Below are 12,798 nucleotides of genomic sequence, written 5' to 3' on the forward strand. Positions count from 1 at the left end.
CAGGCAACACTTCAGTAATCTAAGGAGGGACCATGATCAAACAAAGTAATTCTGATCGGTAGGTAAGGGCATTCAAATAAAGCAAACCGATGACGCTCTGAGAGAGACGATTATTTTGGAAGAGTTCAAAAATAGGCATATGGCCGAGAATGGAATGTTTTAGGTTAGATGGGCTTCAGATTGGTTTCACATCAGTGCAACATCGAGGGCTGAAGGACCTGTACTGGGCTGTAATGTTCTACCTTCTATGTCCATGACAATAATGAGAGGAAAAAATAGAGTCGATAGCCAGATACTATTTCCCAGGGCAGAAATGGCTAACACGAGGGGTCATAGTTTTAAGCTGGTTGGAGGAAAATATAGAGGGGATGTCAGAGCCGGGTTCTTTACACAGAGAGTTGTGAAAGCATGGAATGCGTTGCCATCAGCAGTTGTGGAAGCGAGGTCATTGGGGACATTTAAGAGACAGCTGGACATGCATATGGTCACAGAAATTTGAGGGTGTACACATGAGGATCAATGGTCGGCACAACATCGTGGGCTGAAGGGCCTGTTCTGTGCTGTACTGTTCTATGTTCTATGTTCTATTTTATTGTTATGTAAGAAGCAAGTGGGTAACTAGAGAAAGGATTGGTCCACTAAAGGATAATGAAGGAAGGCTGTGTGCCGAACCTGAGAGGATGGGTGAGATTCTGAATGATTACTTTGCATCAGTGTTCACTGAGGAGAGGAACATGATGAATCTTGAGATTAGAAATAAAAGTTTGATTACTCTGCATCACATTGACATAAGTGGGGAAGATGTATTGGGTAGGCTTGAGGTTATTAAAGTGGACAAATCCCCAGGACTGGATGGGATCTATCCCAGGTTGCTGAGGGAGGCGAGAGAGGAAATAGCTGGGCCCCCAGCAGATATCTTTGTGGTACCGGAGGTGCCAGAGGACTGGAATGTTGCTCATGTTGTCTCCCCTGTACAAGAAGGGTTGTAGGGATATTCTGGGTAACTACAGAGCATTGAGCCTGATGTCGGTAATGGGAACGTTGCTGGAGAGTGTACTGATGGGTAGGATCAACTTCTATTTAGAAAAGAATGGGCTTATCAGTGATAGACAACATGGTTTTGCGTGGGAGAGATCGTGCCTTACCAATTAATAGAGTTCTTCGAGGAAGTGATCAAGTTGATAGATAAAGGAGGGGCTGTTGATGTCATATACATGGACTTTAGTAAGGTGTTTGATAAGGTTACCCATCGTAGACTAATGGAGAAGGTGAAGTTACATGGTGTGCAGGGTGTTCTGGTGAGGTGGATAAAGAACTGGTTGAGCAACAGGAGACAGAGAGTAGTAGTTGAAGGGAGTTTCTTGAAATGGAGAAAGGTGACAAGTGGTGTTCCACAGGGGTCAGTGCTGGGGCCATTGTTCTTTGTGATATACATAAATGATCTGGAAGAGGACATTGTTGGTATGATCAGCAAGTTTGCAGATGACCCAGAGATTGGTGAAGTAGCAGAAAGCATAAGGGACTGTCAGAGAATACAGGAGGATATAGATAGACTGGAGAATCGGGCGGAAAAGTGGCAGATGAATTTCAATCCAGAAAAATGTGATGTGATGCATTTAGGCAAGACAAATTCTAGGGTGAATTATGCAATGAATGGAATGCAATGAATGGAAGAGCCTTGCGAAAAGTTGATGGGCAGAGAGGTCTGGGAGTGCAGGTCCATTGTACCCTGAAGGTTGCTGCGCAGGTGGACAGAGTGGTCAAGAAGGCATATAGTATGCTTGCCTTCATTGGACGGGGTATTGAGTATCAGAGCTGGCAAGTCATATTACAATTGTACAAGACATTGGTTCAGATGCATTTAGAAAACCGTGTACAGGTCTGTTCACCACATTACCAAAAGGGTGTGGGCAATTTGGAGAGGGTGCAGAAAAGGTTTACGAGGATGTTGTCTGGTATGGAAGGTGCTAGCTATGAAGAAAGGTTGGGAAAGTTATGATTGTTTTCATTAGAAAAAAGGAGATTGAGGGGGGACCTGATAGAGGTTTACAAGATCATGAAGGGTATAGACAGGGCATGTAGAGACAAGCTTTTTCCCAGGGTGAAGGATTCAATAACGAGAGGTCACACTTTCAAGGTGAGAGGTGGAAAGTTTAAGGGAGATACACGCGGCAAGTACTTCACACAGAGGGTGGTGGGCAACTGGAACGCGTTGCCAGCAGAGGTGGTAGAGGCAGGCACAGTAGATTTATTTAAGATGCGTCTGGACAGATGCATGAGTAGGTGGGGAGTAGAAGGATACAGATGAAATGGGCAGTGACTGGATGATCAGGTCTGCCCCTGTGGGCCCAGCTGGGATATTTGGCGAAACGTTCCCTTAGTTTACGTTTGGCCTCCCTGATGGATGGAAGACCACAATCTGAGCATCAGACACAGTAACCTAGATGGGAGGGGAGGCAGGTGGACCTCTGTTTCACCGGAAAGGACTGTTTGGGGCCCTGGATGGAGAGATCAACACTCCACTCCCAACACTCCGCCCCTCGTCCCACCCAAAACACTCCCCCACTCTCCAACCATTATCTGCTGCTCCCCTTACACCCACCCCCAGTCCTGAAGGAGGGTTACACCTGAAACATTGATGTCTCCACCACCTGATGGTGCCTGGTTTGATGTGTTCTTCCATCCTCCTGCTTGTCTATCAATGTCATTTACTGAGCTTGGTTAGTTACATCATAATACCCTCACCCCATTTGTATTGATGACTTTTCCTCAATTGAGCCCCCCTGTAAATAGATTACTGAAGAAGAATATTCTTGATTTCCAATCTCTCAGCATGAAGAGCTTCCTGACACTACCCCAGAATGACCTGGCAGCAGATTCTCTGTTGTGCTTGAGCACTCCCTTCTTCTCCTGAAGGGTAGTTACTCTCTATCTGTTCCTGAGTGAATCCTGTCATATCCAGGATAACATGCTTCGGCCAACCCGATACCTGTTCGATGGGAAGGTGCAATAGCCTATTTTGTGAGGCTCTTCCTCATGAAGATAAGAGTCTTCATCCATTCCCATCTCCTCACTCAGATCTCTGTGCTGCCATAGTCAGTGGATGCTCACAATCTGTATTTCGTGGCAGATCTCAGGCTGCTCCTATATTTCAGGCTCAAGTCTTTACTGTTTGCACATGCCCAGCTCGCTCCTCACCTGATATTCTGCAAAGTAACCCTCAATCTTCACCTCATTTTCAACCTGGGATGGACGGGCCCAGGAGGTGGTGAATGATGGAGGTTCGTGTTGAGAGAGGAGAGCACTGGAAGTCAGCCCACCCTGTTTCCCATGCTCCTGCTGTACCAGCCCCTTTAACTGCCTCATATTCATTCCCAGGATGAGGGCATCGCTGCCCAGGCAGCATTCATTGCCCATCCCAAAATAGCCAGAGGGCAGTTAAGAGTCACCCACGTTGCTGTGTGTCTGGAGTCACATGTAGGACAGACCAGGTAAGGATGGCAATTTCCTTCACTTAGTGAACCAGGTGAGGTTTTCTGTTAATTGACGACATTTCATGATCATCATTGGATTCTTCATAGCAGATTTTTATTGAACTCAAATTCAACCATCTGCAACTCCCCTCATCACGCCCTGCTTTACACTCACTCTGTGATTGCCATCATTTGCAGGCCGGTACCTTTCCCATCTGGTCGGGTCTGGTCCTAATATTCACTGCTGTCTGGAACATGTTTTGTCTTCAGCCATGGTTTAAGGTTTCACCTTCAGGAGTAAACTCTGATGATCCATGCTTCAGGAGCAAGGCTGAAACTGCATTTGCAGCACAGGCAGCAGCAGGCCAGATATTTACTGACTCAGTGGATGTTTCCCTGACAGCAACTAACATCGTGACTATTTGAGAATACCGGGAAGATTGTCTGCTGTAGTGTCTTTTAATAACTCTTCCTGTAAATAATGCAGCATCGCAGTTATACCGCACTCCCTGCAAGTGGGTGAATAATACAGTCATACACTCATCTGTTGCATCCTGAAATGTTTCTGTCACCACAAGATATGAATTAAAGTGAACAGTAGGAAAAGGATGCTAATGAGGGTCCGAGAACAAACCAATAAAATGTTGCTTTCAGTGTGACATCAATGTCTGGCCACAATCGTTCTGAGCTGCATTTGCTGAGCCACTGAGGTGAAAGCAGTGAGTCTTTAATCGAGTCAGTAGCATGTGTGGTGAGGACAGGATTACTTGCTGCAAACCTGCAGTGTGTGCAAAATGATGGATCCCCCAAAAGCAGGTGCCCTTCATGGAAAGACAGGTGCTCACTTCTCCTTGTTGGATGTACACCGACTGCACAATTGGCTACACAGTTCCGGCTTGTCCCTGATAAATGACAGAGTTTAGACTTGGCTCAGTCTTGCAGGTAGAATAATTTCAAAATGATGGGCATAATCCAGCTGACTCCTACTTTGTACGTTGTTCCCACTTCAGTGTAGCATTCCATCCATTCTGGCTGAAACCTGTAACCTTTTAAACATTCTTTCAGTGATCCTACCAACTTAGTTAAAGCTGGAATAAAGTTACACTGATTACAGCCTGAGTGGAGAAATGAGCAAAGAAGAGGGGGCAAAGTGTGAATTATTTCAACTTTCTAGAGATCTGTGTTGATCCCATCTGTTGAGATCAAAACTTTGAATGGTAAAGTTATCATGGGGCCCAGTATTAGACGTACGCAAATGACCTACAACTAGAGAAATCGAGAGTAACAGAAATGAGCCAAACTAAACACCAGCCGGCAGTATTGGTGACAGAGAGCAGTGGAATCGAAGATTCAGAAACTTACACAGGTTCAAGTGGAGCCAGTTTAACTGGCCTGAGGATTGTGTGTTGGAAAATATTAGACCAGACTTTCTGGCAACTTGACATCCTGTTTGTGCCCGAGGATGTGCAATTTACATCAGCCCCGGCACGGCAACAGGGAAGGGTGTTGGCAAGACTCTATTGGAAACTTGGAACCTCATTCATGTCCTCATTGGACCTCCAAGGACCTCGGAACATTGTGGAAGGCCCAGGATGAGGGGAATAAAAATACCCACCTGGAAGGCACACCCTCAGTGAAGGCTGACATCAAGACTCCTGGGAGAAGTCCATGAAGCAACCCAACAAGGCCCAGGAGAAGATCTGCCCTGACAGCGAGACCTACCCTTGTGGAAGGGAACTCTCGGTCGGAGAGTAAGGATTTTCCAACGGGCCAGCTCAAACATGTGGATCATTGCAGCTAATATCCTTTCTCAGATGGATAGAGCTATGACGAGAGTAAATATTGTGGGAATTTGGGAATTGCTCACATCGTAGTGTTAACTTTGTGAATGAAATCATGCTGAAATCGAAATCAAATTCTGTTTCCCTTTATCTGCATCACTGACAATACCTTCGGGTAAAGTTTTGTTTTAATACACAGACTGATTGAAGTGTCTGAAGCACAGACACCAAACCGCATCATCTGCTGACATTTCTGCCACCTCCAAACCGATCCCACCACCAGAGATATATTTCCTTCCCTACCCCTTTCTGCTTTCCGCAAAGGCCGTTCGCTCCGTGACTACCTGGTCAGGTCCACGCCTCCCCTCCCCCCCACCCAGCAACCCACCCTCCTATCCCGGCCCTTTCCCCTGCCACCACAGGAATTTCAAAACCTGTTCCCACACCTCTCCCCTCACGTCCATCCAAGGCCCCAAAGGAGCCTTCCACATCCATCAGAGTTTCACCTGTTGCTCCCGATGCAGTCTCGTCTACATTGGGGAGACTGGACACCTCCTCACAGAGCGCTTCAGGTAACATCTTTGCGAAACCCGCAACAATCAAGCCCACTGCCCTGTGGCCCAACTCCCCCTCCCACTCTGCTGAGGACATGCAGGTCCTGGACCTCCTCCATCACCGCTCCCTCACCATCCGCCACCTGGAGGAAGAATGTCTCATCTTCCGCCTCGGAACACCTCAACACAATGGCATCAATGTGGACTTGTCCAGTTTCCTCATTTCCCCTCTCCCCACCTCACCCCAGTTCCAACCTTCCAGCTCATCACCACCCTCATGGCCTATCCTAGCTGCCAATCTCCCTTCCCACCTATCCACTCCACGCTCCTCTCTGAACTATCACCTCCATCCAACCATTGTTCTCTTTGCTGCCTTCTCCCCGGCCATTTATCTCTCCGTTTGAGGCGTCCTGCCTCTATTCCTGGTGATTGGCTTTTGCCTGAAATGTTTATTTTCCTGCTCCTCGGATGCTGCCTGACATGCTGTGCTTTTCCAGCACCACTCTGATCTAAGCATTTGAGACTGGCCTGAACCAGGATTGGTAGTCGTGATGTTAACAATGTCACATGTTCTCCAACAGTACTTGGGCCAGGAATATGTTACCGAGTTTAGATTACCAGATTACTTACAGTGTGGAAACAGACCCTTCGGCCCAACAAGTCCACACCGACCCGGCGAAGTGCAACCCATCCAGACCCATTCTGCGACATTTACCCCAACACCTAACGCTATGGGCAATTTAGCATGGCCAATGCACCTAACCTGCACATTTTTTTGGACTGTGGGAGGAAACTGGGGCAGACGGAGTAAACCCACACAGACACTGGAAGAATGTGCAAAATCCACACAGTCAGTTTCCTGAGGCGGGAATTGAACCCGGGTCTCTGGCGCTGTGAGGCAGCAGTGCTAACCACTGTGCCACCGTGCCACATCGTGGAATATCCTCTGATTGGACTCAAGTATCCCAGAATCCCTACAGTATGGAAACCGGCTCTTCAGCCCACCAAGTCCACACCAGCTGTCCCAAGAGTAACCCAATGAGACCCATTCACCTCACCTGCACATCTTTGTACTGTGGCAAACCTGCAGAAAGAATTCATGATGTGAAGAATGGAAAAGCATTTAGAAACAGCCTATGCATTTGGTAATGGAGTCTTGCAAAATGGGGGAGTGGCTGGTTTTCCAAAGTTTCCTGAATAATGTTGAAGTAACATCAGACATTTTTACTGGCTGCCGAAAGAAAAAATGTGCCGACGATGCTGTGTTCTCCTCAGGATTGAATCACAGCTTTAAGGTAGGGTAGCTCCCCCCTGAGGTTGGGATTAAATTATAGCTTTAATATAGGGTGGCTCCCCCTGAGGTTGGGGATTGAATTACAGCTTTAATGTAGGGTGGCTCCCCCCTGAGGTTGGGGATTGAATTACAGCTTTAATGTAGAGTGACTCCCCCCTGAGGTTGGGGTTTGCTTAACAAAAGAATGAAGAGACACATAAAACCTGCCGATGCTGGAATCCACAATAGACAGGCAGGAGGCTGCAAGAACCCAGCAAGCCAGGCAGCATCAGGAGGTGAGGAAGGTGATGTTTCGGGTGGAATCCTTCTCCAGGAGTGAAGGATGAAGACATCCAGTTCCAGTTTGCTCTCATTCCATTTTTCTCTCATCATACTTACTGGGACAAAAGGGGGAAGGTGTCTCTGACTGAGCTGTCCTGCTGTCTTATCATCACACCAGGGAGATCATACACCAAAGCTTTTTCATGCAGAAAACAGAATGAATTTGGGAAACTACTCCAACATTCTGCAGTCCCTGAATGAGCTGCAGACAATCCCATTGGGTGATCAAAGAGAGTTCGGTGTAGGAACATACAACATATAACAGTGGAGCACAGAAAAGGTCCTTCACTCCTTGATGTTGTACTGACATTTTATCCTCCTCTCAGGTCAAACTAACCTGATGGGCGGCACGGTGGCGCAGTGGTTAGCACTGCTGCCTCACAGCGCCTTTAGACCCGGGTTTAATTCCTGACTCAGGCGACTGACTGTGTGGAGTTTGCACGTTCTCCCCCTGTCTGTGTGGGTTTCCTCCGGGTGCTCCGGTTTCCTCCCACAGTCACAAAGATGTGCGGGTCAGGTGATTTAATTGCCCGTCGTGTTAGGTAAGGGGTAAATGTAGGGGTATGGGTGGGTTGCGCTTCGGTGGGTCAGTGTGGGCTTGTTGGGCCGAAGGGCCTGTTTCCACACTGTAAGTCTAATCTAACCTCCTTCCCATTCATTTTACAACCATTCATGTGAGTATCACTTAAATATTGTGAATGTATCTGACTCTACTACCACTGCTGGTTGTGCATTCTACACACCCACCACTCTCTGTGTAAAGAACCTACCTCTGACATCTCCCTTAAACTCAATCCCTCTGCTCATGAAAGTCAATACACTGCAATGATAAACCTGCCAACTTGGGTAGACATGGATCCCCTGATCCGTCTGTTCCTCCAACCTGCCAAGAATCCTGCTGTTAACCTTACAATCTTCATTCACATTCAAGTTTATGGCACTTTATAAATGAGGCCAGTCACCTTGATTTCAGAAGTCATTCCCAGAAGTGAGCTTTGTTTAAATCCTTTATCCCACAATGAACCACTACCTGCTCAGGGTCTGAGGTTTACATGCTTTAGACAGTCGATCTAATATCTCTTAACATAGAACATACAACAATACAGTGCAGAACAGGCCCTTCGGCCCTCGATGTTGCGCTGACCTGTGGACTTTTCATAGTTCGTCCTCCTACACTATCCCAAAATAATCCATGAGCTTATCTAAGGATTGTTTAAATCTCCCTAATGTGGCTGAGTTGACTACCTTAGCAGGTAGGGCATCCCACGCCCTTCCACTGTCTGTGTAAAGAAATTGCCTCTGACATCAGTCTTAAATCTATCACCCCTCAATTTGTAGTTATACACTCTCGTACAAGTTGACATCATCATCCTAGGTAAAAGTCTTTCTCTGTCTACCCTATCTAATCCTCTGGTCATCTTGTATGTTTCTATCAAATCCCCCCTTAGTCTTCATCTCTCAGCCTCATAAGACCTTCTCTCCAGACCTGGCAACATCCTGGTAAATCTCCTCTGCACCTTTTCCAATGCTTCCACATCCTTCCTGTAATGGGGCAACAAGAACTGTACACAATATTCCAAGTGTGGCCGCACCAGTGTTTTGTATAGTTGCAGCATGATATTGCAGTTCCGAAAATCAATCCCTCTACCAATGAAACGTAACACACCGTATGCCTTCTTAACAGCACTATCCATCTGTGTGGTAATTTCCAGGGATCTACGTACATGGACTCCAAGATCTCTCTGCACATCCACACTACCAAGAATCTTTCCATTGACCAAGTACCCTGCCATCCTGTTATTCTTCCCAAAGTGCATCACCTCACATTTAGTGCATTGAACTCCATTTGCCACCTCTCAGCCCAATTCTTCAGTTTGTCCAAATCCCCCTGCAACCTGTAACATTCTTCCAAACTGTCCACCACTCCACCAACTTTTGTGTTGTCTGCAAATTTACTAATCCATCCACCTATGCCTGCATCTAAGTCATATATAAAAATGACCAACAGCAGTGGTCCCAAAACAGATCCTTGTGGAACACCACTGGTAACTGGACTCCAGACTGAATATTTTCCATCAACCACCACTCGCTGCCTTCTTCCAGAAAGCCAGTTTTGAATCCAAACTGCTAAATCACCCTCAACTCCATGCTTCTGCATTTTTTCCATCAACCTATCATGTGGAAAACCTGATCAAAGACTTTACTGTAGTCCAAGTATACCACGTCAATTGCCCTACCCTCATCTACTTGCTTGGTCACCTTCTCAAAAAACTCAATGAAGTTTGTAAGACACGACCTGCCCTTGATGAAACCATGTTGACTATCTGAAATCAAATTTTTGCTTGCTAAATGATTATAAATCTTATCTCTTATAATCTTTTCCAAAACATTTCCTCTAACTGAAGTAAGGCTCACTGGTCTGTAATTATCTGGGCCATCTCTGCTGCCCTTCTTGAACAAGGGCACAGCATTTGTAATCCTCCAGTCCTCAGGTACTAAACCCGTAGACAATGACAGCTTAAATATCAAAGCCAAAGGCTTTGCTATCTCCTCCATAGCTTCCCAGAGAATCCTCGGATCAATCCCATCTGGCCCAGGGGACTTGTCGATTTTCACTCCTTCTAGAATTGATAACATCTGTGCGTAACTAACCTCAATCCTTTCTAGTCTAATATCTCATACTTCATTTTTCTCCTGTACAATATTCTCTTTTCCCTGAGTAAACGTCGATGTGAAATGTTCATTTAGCACCTCTCCGATCTCTACAGGGTCCACACTCAACTTCCTACTTCTGTCTTTGACTGGCCCTATTCCTCCCCTAATCACTGTTTTATTCCTCACATACCTATAGAAGGCTTTAGGGTTCTCCTTTATACTATTTGCTAAAGACTGTTCGTGTCCTCTATTTGCTCTCCTTAACTCTCTCTTTAAATCCTTCCTAGCTGATCTGTAACTCTCCGTCGCCTCATCTGTACAATCTTGCCTCATTAACACATAAGCCTCTTTCTTCTTCTTAACAAGAGATGCAATTTCTGTTGTAAACCATAGTTCTCTTACCTTATCACTTCGTCCCTGCCTGACCGAGTTTTACCTATCAAAGACACGCGATATCTGTTCCTAAAGCCAGCTCCACGTTTCGATTGTCTGCATCCCCTGCATTTTGCTACCCCATTCTCTACATCCTAATGCTTGCCTAATGGCATTATAATTGCCCTTGCCCTATCGATAACACTTGAGCTGTGACATGTACCGACCGCTTTCCATTGCTAAACTAAACGTAACATTATCTATTATTCTCATCCATCCTCCACTGATCCTGGTAATAAAACTCCAGGAACCAATTGCCTAACCCCATAGAGAGCATAATCACAGCAACACTCACTGGAGTGAAAACATCTGATAGGGTGACGGGTGTCATTCCAGAAGTGGGGAATTGATTCCTGGTATCCCGGCTCTACCCTACAGCTGGTTAGTTTTTTTTCTAAGAGTTGGTTTTAATTAACAGAGGGGTTCACCTCCATGTTCAAATGGTTTAGGGGCTCATCATCTGAGATTTGGAAAGAATTGAAGAGGATTAAAGAGATCCAGTCTGAGATTTGGACAGATATGGAGAAGTTTAGACAGGTGTAGGCTGAGACTTGGACAGATTTGAATACGTTTGAGGTGTGAAATATCCCAGCAGATTTAAACACTTCCCGAATACTGTCCTACATCATTAAATATAACTTTGGTGAGGAAATTTGTTTAATTTCAGTCAGCTGTGTTTGGCTATATTATAAGTTAGGGAAATTGCTCTTAAGATTGCTAAAGGGGGATTCAAGATGGCGGCCACCCAGCAAGTCTGAGTCTACTGTGCTCCTCCCAAGACTTGGGCAAAGTGGGTCATCCACCCCCACCATACACACCAAATCAATTAAAATAGCTTTTATTTAATGTAATTGGTTGTCTAGTATTAAATTTAAACAATCTAATCTTTAGTTAAAATGACTAAAGGGAAGACAGCCCACATCTCTCAGCAAGCAGGAACCCCTCCCCCACCCTCTCCAGCTGCAGCTGAAGCGTCCGCATCCGCCCTGGGGGACTTACCTACAGTGACAAGCCTTATGGAAATCATCTCCAAACTGGATGCGAAGATCGACGCTTTTATCAAAGAATCCCGAAATCGATGGGACTCACTCTCGGCCGCGCTGGAAAAGCATGACCGAGACATTAAGGAAATCGAGCGCCAAGTCGGAGGGGCGGAGCTAAAGACCGCGACCTCCAAAACTACAGCGCAATTGGCCGTGGATCAGGTCCGGACTCTCGAACAGCGAGTCCGGACTTTAGAGAATCATATTGATGACCTCGATAATCAAGGTCGCCGAAAAAATATTTATTTGCTGGGCCTTCCCGAATGGGAAGAGGAAGGCCAGCTTACAGCGTTTCTCGAGCAGTGGCTGCCACAGCTTTTAAATCTGGAGGCTGGATCAGGCTAGGTAAGGGTGGAATGGGCCTACCGGGTCGCAATACGCGGGCCCGGCTTGAACCAACGCCCACACCCGGTCCTGTTCCTGCTGCAGAGCTGTAGGGAGAGGCAGACACTCCTAGAAGCCTCTAGAAATTTTGGAAAAGATTCCCAAGCCATGATTTATAAAGGATACAAGATCATGTTATTTCAGGACTTTTCCCCAGCTCTGGTCTGAAAGAGGAAAGCATTCGACGAGGCGAAGAAGTGTTTAAGGGACTTAAATATTCAGTACTCGGTACGCTACCCAGCGACGCTACGCTTTAACCATGAAGGATCCGTGTATAACTTCGGATCGCCAGAAAAGGCTAAGGAATTCTTGGACTCTCTTAGATAAACTGTAAGAGATAATCGATGTTGGTTTGCTTTCCCCCCACTCCGGTTTATATTCCCCATTTTTTTCTTTTTTCTTACCTTCCTGTTTAATATTATTTGGGGGGTGGGGAGACGGATTTATTTATTTGTTCTCTATTTAACGATTTTCTCTCCCCCTTGGGTTTTTTTTAATTATATGTATGTATGTGTGTATGTATATATGTTGTATATATGTGTGTATGCATGTGTGTGTGTGTGTGTGTAAAAAAGCCGGGGGCTTTAGTTAATGTTGGTGAGGCGAGGCGGTTACCTTATTCTATTTTACCTCTGTCTCTCGGAGCGGGGTTGTTTGCCCTTGCTATTTTGTATTATTATATTTAATTATTATTTGTTGAGGTTGTAATTTTATAGTTATACATTTATATATGGTATTAACATTACCATATATATCCAGGTGTCGGGGGGGGGGGTGCGGTGGGGGTAGGGTGCTCACTGTTAACTCAAGCTCTGTACTATATCTGAATTCTCCTCATCCTATTGAGGAGCACCTGGGTCA

Source organism: Hemiscyllium ocellatum, chromosome 38 (assembly GCF_020745735.1).
Source record: "Hemiscyllium ocellatum isolate sHemOce1 chromosome 38, sHemOce1.pat.X.cur, whole genome shotgun sequence".
In the NCBI taxonomy this organism is placed as follows: domain Eukaryota; kingdom Metazoa; phylum Chordata; class Chondrichthyes; order Orectolobiformes; family Hemiscylliidae; genus Hemiscyllium; species Hemiscyllium ocellatum.